The following is an 11,295-nucleotide window of genomic DNA, read 5'->3' on the forward strand; positions in this document are numbered from 1 at the left end:
ACTACGCAACCGATTTCCTGTCCACCACGCAATCTCCTGTTTTTCCAAGAAATTGTTGTCGCTGTAATTCCAATATCAAAATGTGACACCACGTGACTTTTCTCGACCAATTGCAGGCTAACGTCCAGTAATAAACATTTCACTTTCTTCATTTCTGAGACCGAAGATTAGCATCACGCTTCAAACTCAGTGTACCAAGGAGTTTGAATCAAACTGCTTTAATCCATATATATATATATATATATATATATATATATATATATATATATATATATATATATATATATATATATATATATATATATATATTTATTTATTTATTTATTTATTTATATATATGTATATATATATATATATATACATATATCTATATATATATATATATATAATATAATATAATATATAATATATATGTGTGTGTGCGTGTTTGTGTGTGTAAGTATGTATGCATATTTGTATAGTGTGAGTTATATTTAAATCGGATAACAATTAACCAGCATTTAGAGCATCATGTGTATTCCTGTATATTCAAAGGAAACAATCAGAAGGCTTTGTATTCTAGTTAGATGCTGAGGTTAAACAAAGCTCCCATGTTTTCTTTTACTTTATATATACAGGTGTGTGTGTGTGTGTGTGTGTGTGTGTGTGTGTGTGTGTGTGTGTGTGCGCGCGCATACATCTGCATTTATGCACACACATATATCTATGTACGTATTAACTGGCGATTCAACTTTTCTTCTTCGCAATAAACATTTTTTTAATATAATAAATAATGCATGTCTCACTTGAAACTCGCTTCACAGAGGTGTCGTTCAACCGATTCGTCGTCAAATATTTTATATCTAATGTCTGCATTATAGGTAATTTTATGTTTCAATTCGACTGGTTAATTTTGATTTTTCTGTGATATATTCAAAGGTATGTATATTTATTTTCAAATACTTAACGTGTGTCTGTTCATTTGTTTTGTTTTTATGTGGCCAAGTATTTTTATTTCAAAGCTCTTACTGTTCAAATATGACATTAATTTTAGGTAAGTATTTACTTGACTTACAAATATATTTGGATTTTCAACCAGTAATTGGAAACCTTCCTTCAGTTGATTTTCTTTTTTTTTTATATTGTTAAACATTTTTGTTCGTTCTTTAGAATTGAAGTATTATTTATTCAGTTCCAGAATATTTTACTTTTATAATGTTTAGATTTTTTATATAATTTCTTATAATTTCTTGTAATTTGTATTTTCCTGCCATTGTCTGCTGTTTAAGTGAGTATACAGTGAGTTCGGTGGTTGGCGTTTTTATATTATTATTGACATGTGATTCTGAATTCAGTGCTTTGTTCTTTGTTTTTGTTTTCTGTTTGGTTTGTTTATTGCTGAGTTTCAAATCATTTAGATAGATATCTTAAGTTCTTTGAGATTTCTTGCTTAATATTTTGCAATTCGTGGCAGGCTACACTGTTTCCAATACAATCTCATTTTATATTGTCTATTTTTATTACTTTACATATCATTTTTACTGGCAGTAATTTAATATATCTCCATATTCTAAAGCTGTGATTTATGATGCATTGCATCTACGGTAAAACATTCTAACCATTTTCTAGAATTTTAGGTTTTATGATATTGTCATGAAAAACGTTTTTAAATTCGATTATTCAATGCCACAACCTCTTATCATTTCTCTTATGTTCATAGTGCACAATAAGACTCCATTAGAATCTTCAGTAAAGGAGATCCAGGCACTAAATTACTTTTGTTAAGATAATCTATTAAAACGGAACAGCTATTTTAGTCGCACCCCCCCCCCCCCCACACACACACACACAAAAGTCTTTTTTTTCAAAAACATTACCGTAGCATTGCGACCTGGTTGCCTAGTGTGATCTAATCAGCATTGCCACCTGCACACTTTTGATACTTGACCCCTGGCACAGTCCTACTGCGATCCTTTATAATTTAGTGACTGGTAGGTTCACAAAAGGTCCCAGTTTTTTTCCTTTTGTTAAATTTATCGTCAGTTAACGAATCTCTTCGCAGCAGCTAAAACCATCAACATCATTTTCTAATTCTGAGGGTGATTCCAAGGCGGTGAGCTGGTAGAATCGTCACCGCACCGGGCAAAATGATTTGCAACATTTATTCCGATTTAACATTCCGCGTTCAAATACCACCGAGGTTGACTTTGAGGTTTTCATCCTTATCAATTAAATAAGTACCAGTTTGGCACTGGAGTCGGACCCTGTGCCAAAAGTTGAAACCAATATTCGCTGATTCCGAGACATCTCCAAGAATTCGTATTCATTGTTGTTTTCTTAGATCTGTGAGGCAGGAATTGCTTAACGCCCTGTTGTGAAACTAGAAATTCCGTTTATTTATTTATATTAAAAAAAACAAAACATCGTCACCATCATCATCACCGTTCTAATTAAAGTTTAAAATTTCCCACTTTAGCAATCCAAATTACAACTGCTAACGCTACATCACTTTTGTTTACAATAAAAGTAGATTCAAAGGCGGAGTTTATAACCGAGGTAAGGAGGAAGGAGCATGTTTTGTGTATAACTGAACTGAGAAGTGCACGTGTTAACCTCTCGTCTAATCTATCAATTCAGACCTGATAAAGAAACCATATACCCGATGCTAATGAGTGTGTATGCGAGTATGTATGTATGTATATATATATATATATATATATATATAACAATTGCAGCGTGGAAGGTGTTTATAAGCCATTTAAAATAACACACAAAATCCGTTAGATTCACTGCAACATTTAAATTTAATTTGTCAAAATATTTTCGTCGCTTTGAGACCGCGACCTGTTCACTGACAAAATTCTGTGCTGCATCTCAGAGAAGTGAACAGGTCGCGGTCTCAAAGCGACGAAAATATTTTGACAAATTAAAATTTAAATGTTGCAGTGATTCTAACGGAATATGTGTGTTATTTTAAATGGCTTATAAACACCTTCCACGCTGCAATTGTTTTCGTTCCAGCACACGATCTCAGATCAGGTCACTTGCTATGCAAGTACATCTCCATATATATATATATATATATATATATATATATATATATATATATACGAGTAAGTGGACAAATGAAAGAAGGGCACAAATGAAAGAGAGTTACATGTATGGATCAAAATAGTTTGATTCAAATCCGTTGGTACTCTTGAGTTTCAAGCGCGATGCTAGTCGTCATTGGTTGTTTTTACCATAAGGTGGACTGCGATTGGTCGAGGAAAGTCACGCGGTGTCGTGGTTTGATGTTGGTATATGGGTAACAGTTAGTTGGAAAATACTGCATGGCGAACAAGAAATTGGCCACGTGGAGGACAGGAAATAGACAAGGAGTTGGTCCGGTTGTTGGGGAGAAAGTAGGAAGTATATTGTCCTATATGTGTGTGTGCGTGTGTGCAGACGTGCTCATATAATTGTGCATGCATGTGTATATTGATGCGAGTGTGCGCATCTGTACATGGGCGCGCACGCGCACGTCTGCACAGACACAGACACACACACACACACACACACACACACATGCTTGGACGAACACGCACACACGTACACACACATATACGTATACACACACATGCGTATTCATTCATATGTTCACATGTATATTCGCATGCATGTACGCATGCATACCAGTGTGCGCGCACACACGCACGCGCGGCAATGTGCACTCGCACGCGCGCGTGCGCAAGTATACAGACGCAAAACCAGCGTTGAGGATTGGTCAGCGTTTGGAATTGGTAAGTGTTGGGGGCTGGTATGCGCTGGGGATTGGTAAATGGCGTTCCCACTCATGGAGTTGGTTGGTAGCGGTGACCTTGGTGCAGCTGGTGTGAAATTGCAGCTGGTGCTAAAGTAGTTTATCCGGTTTGTCGGCAGTCAGAGGCGAAATTTGCCATAATGGCAAATTTCTAGTGACAGCAATACGATAATTCTTATTACTTGGTGATGGATACTGCAGGTTGCTGGAAGATATTCAGTCTTCCACGGAGGCAGAACTGGCAGTTGGGGGCACCGGGTGAATATGGTGGCACTCAATCGACAATAGTTCTCTCAATGCTGGGTATTTCATCTCAGAGATCACGAAGATCCAGAGAAAACGAGACAGGGAAGTAGAGTTTCCTCTGTCCCTGGATTTGAACGAGTGCATATGCTGGAGATATCTTCTCTTGAAGTCCTTAGCTGTCATACCCGGTAGCAACAACTATGGAAGATGAATCGATGATGCATTAGTTTTTACATCAGTTACATATACTGCCAAGGGCAGCTCTGTACACAAATATAAATACAGCAATACAAATGTAGATTTATATATAAATATAATTACATTAAATAAAAATCTAAATGTAGCTCTATATATAAATAGAAGTGTAGTTCTATATAGAAATATAAATGTAGCTATATATATATATCACTGTATCGACCAGACTAACGGATGTTGCTATACATCGCTGGTCACAATACACTCTGCTTCGTTTTAGCTTCTGAATGGCCGCTGGCTAGGCGAGAGCAGACCAACAATCTCCCTGATCAGAAGAGGCTAATCTGTCATGCGGTTACCCATTTAATGCTGAGTTGGCTGTAGCAACGTGAAATGAAGAGTTTTGCTCAAGAACACAATGCACAGTCATTCTAAGAAACGAGCCCATGATCTAGTAATCGCGAGTGCAACTGCTCTAAAAGCTAGGCCACGCACCTTCATATCTGCTCTATATAAAAAAAACTACTCTGTACAGATATATAACAGTTGCTCTTCATACCATTATAAATACTCTACAAATAAACATAACTGTGATTCCATACAGAAATATATATTTAGCTCTATAGAGATATTTAACTCTATATCTCTATATAGAGATATATCTGTCGTCTTATAAGGAAATTATACTGAAGCTCTATATAAAAATATAACTATAGCTCTTAATACACATATGATAGTGGCTCTATAATTAAACGCTACCTGTAGCGCTATTTTAAAACGGAACATTATATACAAAAATAGCATCCTTATATAGTAATATATAGCAATCTCTATATAGCAGTATAATTTTCTAAATAGAAAATAAATTATAGGTCTTTGTAGAAATATAAATGTGGATCTAACTAGAGCTATATATAGACATATAGTTATAGCACTATATAGGAACGTAAAGGTAGTTCTATATAGAATTAATACAACTCTATATTGAAATATAACTGTAGTACAATATAGAAATATGAATAGAAATAGAAATATGCTTCTATAGAAAAAAAACTGGCGTGGCTGTGTGGTAAGAAGTTTGCTTTCCAACCAAATTGTTCCGGGTTCAGTCTCGCCGCGTGACACCTTGGGCAAGTGTCTTCTGCTATGACCTAAGGCCTACCAAAACCTTGTGAGTGGATCTCGTAGACGGAAACTGAAAGAAGCCCGTCGTGTGTATGTGTGTGTATCTGTGAGAGACCGATAGAACAAGTACCAGTCGCCAAAATAATGAGAACTGGGGGTCGATTCGTTGGGGGCAGTGCCCCAGCATGACCGCGGTTTAGTGACTGAAACAATTGAAAGATAAAAATAAAAGATGAAATAAAAAGCAGAATTTTAGCTCTATATAGAAGGAAAATTGTATCTGACAGAAATAAATTAGTAGTTCTATATAAAAATAGAACGGTGGCACTGTCTAGGAATATATTTATTTCCCACAAGGGGCTTAAACATAGAGGGGACAAACAAAGGGATTAAGTCGATTAAGTGCACAACTGGTATTTATTTAATCGACCCCAAAAGGATGAAAGGCAAAGTCGACCTCGGCGGAATTTGAACTCAGAACGTAACGGTAGACGAAATACCGCTAAGCATTTCGTCCGGTGTGCTAACGATTCTGCCAGCTCACCGCCTATTGGCTAGGAATATATTCACATATAAATACATTTACAGATATATTTGGAGTTTTCTGTGAAGGCACGTGGCTTAGTGGTTAGGGATATTCGACTTACGATCGTATGGTTGTGAGTTCAATTCCCGGCGACGCGTTGAGTCCTTGTGCAAGTCACTTTGTTTCACGTTGCTCCATCCACTCAGTTAACAAAAATGAGTTGTACCTGTATCTCAAAGGGCCACCCTTGCCACACTCGGTGTCACACTGAATCTCCCTGAGAGCGTACGTTAAGGGCACGCATGTCTGTGGAGTACTCAGCCATTTGCACGTTAATTTCACAAGCAGATTGTCCCGTTGATTGGATCAAGTGGAACCCTCGTTGCCGTAACTTACAGAGTGCTAGTGTAGTTCTCTCTACAAATGTAATTGAAGCTGTATAGCGATAGATAATTATGAATCTAAACGGCAGTACTACATAGAAATAGAACTGTATCTCTATATACATAGAGATACAACTATAGAACTCTATCTCTATACAGAGATGTAATTATCACTCTATGTAGAAAAATAGCCGTTGCTCGTTTCGAAAATGTGAATGCGGTTCTTTGTAGAAATATTGCTGTAGCCCTATTTAAAAATACAATTCTTGCTCTAAAGAGAAATATACGTGTAGCTCTATATACAAATATTACTGTGGCTTACATAGAAATAACCAAGTAGTTTTATATAAAGATAATGTTGTAAGCACTACATAGAAATATAATGATCTATATCGACCTATAACTACTTTGTATAGAAATATAGTTTGTTTTTTCCTACAAATATAACTGTAGCGGTATATAGAAATATAATGGTAAAGCTATTTAGAAATATAACAACTCTATATAAACAAATAAGAGTAGCACATAAAAATAGAACTGTGACTACATACAGACGTACAACTCTAGCTCTATAAATGTTGCTCAATATAGACGTCCACCTGTGGCTCTATATAAAAATACAACAATAGAGAAATAGTACAAGAGCTCTCGATAATAATATGACGGGAGCACTGAATAAACATATAGCAATAGTGTTATATAGAAATATGAAATTAGGTCTGTATAAGAGTAAGTCTAATAAAAAAAAACTATTCTTGTTGCTACACATAGAAGAAAAATGCCAACTTGTAATGAAATACGAATGTAGATCTCTATTTAGCTCTATAGTGAAATATAACTACTCTATATAATATAAGAACATAGAGGTAGCTCCATATATGGATAAAACGGTAGCTCTATGTAGAATGAAAACTGTATAGAAATTATACATGTGGCTCTACATAGAAAAACGCTTGTTTGCTAGAGAAATTTGACGGTATCTCCATAGACCTATAAAAATATAGAAATATTCGTGTTACTCTAAATAGAAACATGTCTAAGCTCTATGTAAAATGTGACTGTAGCTCTATCGAAAAATATAACTGTAACCCTATATATACAAATATTTATGTTGCTGGTTAAACAAATATAAATGAAGTAGTATATAGAAGTACAATGGTCGTTCCATGGAGAGATGCAATAGCTGGTGTATATGGAAATACTATTTCTGAATATAGAAATTTCACTATTCTATATAGAAATATAACTGTAGCAGCTATCAATAAAATATAACTGATGGGATATGTGGTGAACATACAAATGTAGCTTTATATAGCATCATAACTGTCGCTCCCTTCATAGATGTATACATAGCTACAGAGAAATATCGATGTAGCTCTATAAAGATATACGTATAGCTATAGGTGTATGAATAAAGATATAGATGTAGTTCTATACAGAAATATAACTGATTTTATATGGAAATAAAACTGTAGTGCTCTGCAGAAATATATATCATTCACCCAAGGTCAACTTTTAGTTAGTCGCGAGCACTTCCAGGCATCACCACTAATTCAGTTCTCACCCAAATTGAATACACCGTTTTAGCAATGATGATCAAATCTTCAGCGACGGCTTAATATTAAATAACTGCACTTTTATTCATTCAAAAGAAAGTTAGGTCAAAATATGTGAGTTCAAAACTGGGAGAGTAAGGCGAAAAATTGACTTTAAACCAAAATATCTCAGTTATTTCAAAAGAAAATTAAACGAATGTGGTCATTCAGAAGGCTATTTTCGTGAAAAATTAGCTAAAAGAAAAACATCAGAGAAGAAAAAGATGCGTGGCTTTATGTAATGGAAAACAACGAAAGTAACCCCCAGAATTTATTTGGAATCAAAATAACTCAGCTATTTTAAAGAAAAACTACAGAATCGTTCTGTTCATGTAAAAGAGGTCTGTGAGAGGAATCTTATGGTAAAAACCTCGTCAAAAAGTATTAGCTACAAAAAAAGTATTGTGGCTTTAAGTGGCGAAAAGAAAAAGTGATCATTCTGACAAATCTGGATATTTTTTCAATTTATAAAATATAAAACCTGATACCAGAGGTTGCTTAGCTTTAATGGTCGAGCCTAATGCCAGAAGTTGCTTGGTGTAATAGTCCAGCCCGATGCGAGAGGTTGCTTAGTGTAACACCCATCCCACGTGACGTAGGCGGTCGAGAAGCAAGCGAAGTCAGTCGGAGGTAATCATGTCTTTACTCGTCTAAACATACTGTTATAACGGAGCAAGCGTTATAACAGTCCGATGTTAGATTACAACAGTAAGGGTCCTGTCGGATACCAAAGCATGCTTACTGCAATGGTTCAGACCGATATCTGAGGTTGCTTAACTTGCATGGTCCAGTCCGTTGCCAGAGATTGTGTAGCAAAATGCTCCAGTTCGATGCCAGAGGTTGCTTAGGTTTAATGGTCCAGACCGATGTTAGAAGCTTCTTAGTGTCAATGGTCCAGCTTAATGCCAAATGTTGCTAAGTGTGTAATGGTCCAGCCAGAGGCTGCTTACTGTAATAGACCAGCTTAATGGCAGAGATTGCTTAGCTTTAATTATCTAGCCCGATGCTAGCAGTTCCTTAGTGCGCAGTTCCTGGTGCAGTCCGAGGCCAGAGGTTGCTTAGTGTAATAGTCCAGTCCGATGCCAAAGGTTACTTAGTGTAATGCTCCAGCCCGATGCCAGAGGTTGCTTAGTGTAATGGTCCAATCCGAGGCCTGAGGCTGCTTTGCGTAATGGTCCAGCCCGATGCCAGAAGTTGCTTAGTGTAACGGTCCAGCCCGAAGTCAGAGGTTGCTTAGCTTTAATGGTCCAGCCCGATGCCGGAGGTTGCTTAGTGTAACGGTCCAGCTCGAGGTCAGAGGTTGCTTAGCTTTAATAGTCGAGACCGATGCCAGAAGTTTCTTAGTTTCAATGGGCCAGCCTGATGCAAGACGTTGCTTAGTGTATTAGTCCAGCCCGATGCCAGATGCTGCTTCATATAATGGTTGAGACCGATGCCAGAGGTTGCTTAGTGTAATGGTCCAGCCGGATGGAGAGAGACTTAACAAAGTCGAATAAGGAAGTCGCTGATGAGGTAGCTCTACAACAATTACCAAGAATATACCGAGTGACACCAAATCCAAACACACCAGCAGGTATGTCACCACACGCACAAGCGAAAGGAAAAGGTAATGTACGGAATTCCTGGAAGTGAATTCCAAACGAATAAAATATTAAATTTGTAACTATATGAAAAACAAAAATTCTCAAAACAGGGAGGTGGGGTGATGTAAAGATTATTGATAATAAAAAGAAATAAAATTGCATTTCCTAAGAAAAAAGTTTTAAATGAGGAGATGTTATGGCGATAATAATAATAATAATAATAATAATAATAATAATAATAATAATAATAATAATAATAATAATAATAATGCACCCCTCCTACGTGACGAGTGGTGTTGGGGTCGTTACAAATACTGTGACGTAGGAGGTCGAGAAGTAGGCGAAGTCGGTCATAGATAATCGTCTGATTTGATGGTTTCTTAGCGTAATCGTCCAGCCTGATGTCAGAGGTAGTTTGCACCAATGGCCCAGCCCGATGCCAGAGTTTTCTTTGTGTAATGCCTGTTGCCAAATTTTTCTTAGCTTTAATGATCTAGCCCGCTTAGCTATAATTAGGAAGATACCGGGTTGAATTCTCTGTAGTGGCTTGCTGGTCAATATTCTTCTTTTCTAAGGGTATCTACTCCTTCTCCTAAATTGTTTTCACAGTTATTGTATTTTCGAGATTTCCTTTATTTTCTATAAATTACCAACTCAGTCGGCGTTTCAAAGTTTGTGTATAAAATTATATCATTCACGCACGGCAGTCAACATTTAGTCACCTGCCAGAATTTCTATGTTTCATCTCTAATTCAGTTATTTTCAATTTAATATTATTGATTTTAAGATTTCTTTGTATTAAGCTAAAACATTTGACTTATTTTCAGTATCATTAGAATGAAAAACATAAAGGCAAATATAATTAATTATAATAACAGAAGTGCTGCCTGGAAAAAAGGTGGACTAGAATGAAAGATATAGGCACAGAATGCTAGAATATTCTTAATTATCCAACCTGGAAAAGTACAAGATAAGAACAAAACCTTAAAATATTGCTGCTGAAGTTAGAATTCAAAGACTAAAATAGTAATAAATTCCCTTGAATACTTTTTTATTTTTACATAAAATTTTTAACTAAAATACTCAAGAAGCTATTTATTTTCAACTTTAGTGAAGAGACTAATTGCCTGCAAATTTACGCAATATCTATTTGATATTACAAATTTTATGCTTTAATATTTTTTTTTAAAAGTCACATTATTGCAATTTAAGCAAAATTGACAATGTTTTATAACCCTTACGTATTTTTTTTTTTTTTAACGAAGAAAGTCATTTCTACATTTTGCACTTATTCATTATCCTCCATTTTTTAAAACTATTCTTCAGGCTTTAAATAGAAAACATATTATCTGATAAGACACACTTTTAAGAAATAAATTCTTTAGTTTCTTTAAATTTTCTTTTTAGTATTTTCCCTCTTATTTTTTAATTGCATATATTCTCTATGAGTTTAATTTTAGTTAAGAAAATAAAATTTTATAAATGATATAAAACTAAAAATAAGACAGAAATGTTTTAGTTTAGTACAAAGAAATCTTGAAATCAAAACCATTAACTTGAAATATTTAAATATAATAAAAAGCCAAAAACTATAGAAAACAAAGTGTACACACGACTTGATGAACAATTCTAGAAATTTATTTAGCAAATTCTAACTTCAACAGCAATATTTTACGTTTTTGTTCTTGTTCTGTACTTTTCCAGGTTCAATACTTCAGAATATTCTAGCATTCTGCGCCCGCAATTTTCATTCTAGTCGAAATCTAATTGTTGTTGTATGTGGAAATATTGTAGCAGCGGTCTATCTATCTGTCTATCTATCTATCTATCTATCTATCTATCACTTCCTGTCTCTCTCTCT

Source organism: Octopus bimaculoides, chromosome 10 (genome assembly GCF_046866305.1).
Source record: "Octopus bimaculoides isolate indiv1 chromosome 10, ASM4686630v1, whole genome shotgun sequence".
NCBI classification, from domain to species: domain Eukaryota; kingdom Metazoa; phylum Mollusca; class Cephalopoda; order Octopoda; family Octopodidae; genus Octopus; species Octopus bimaculoides.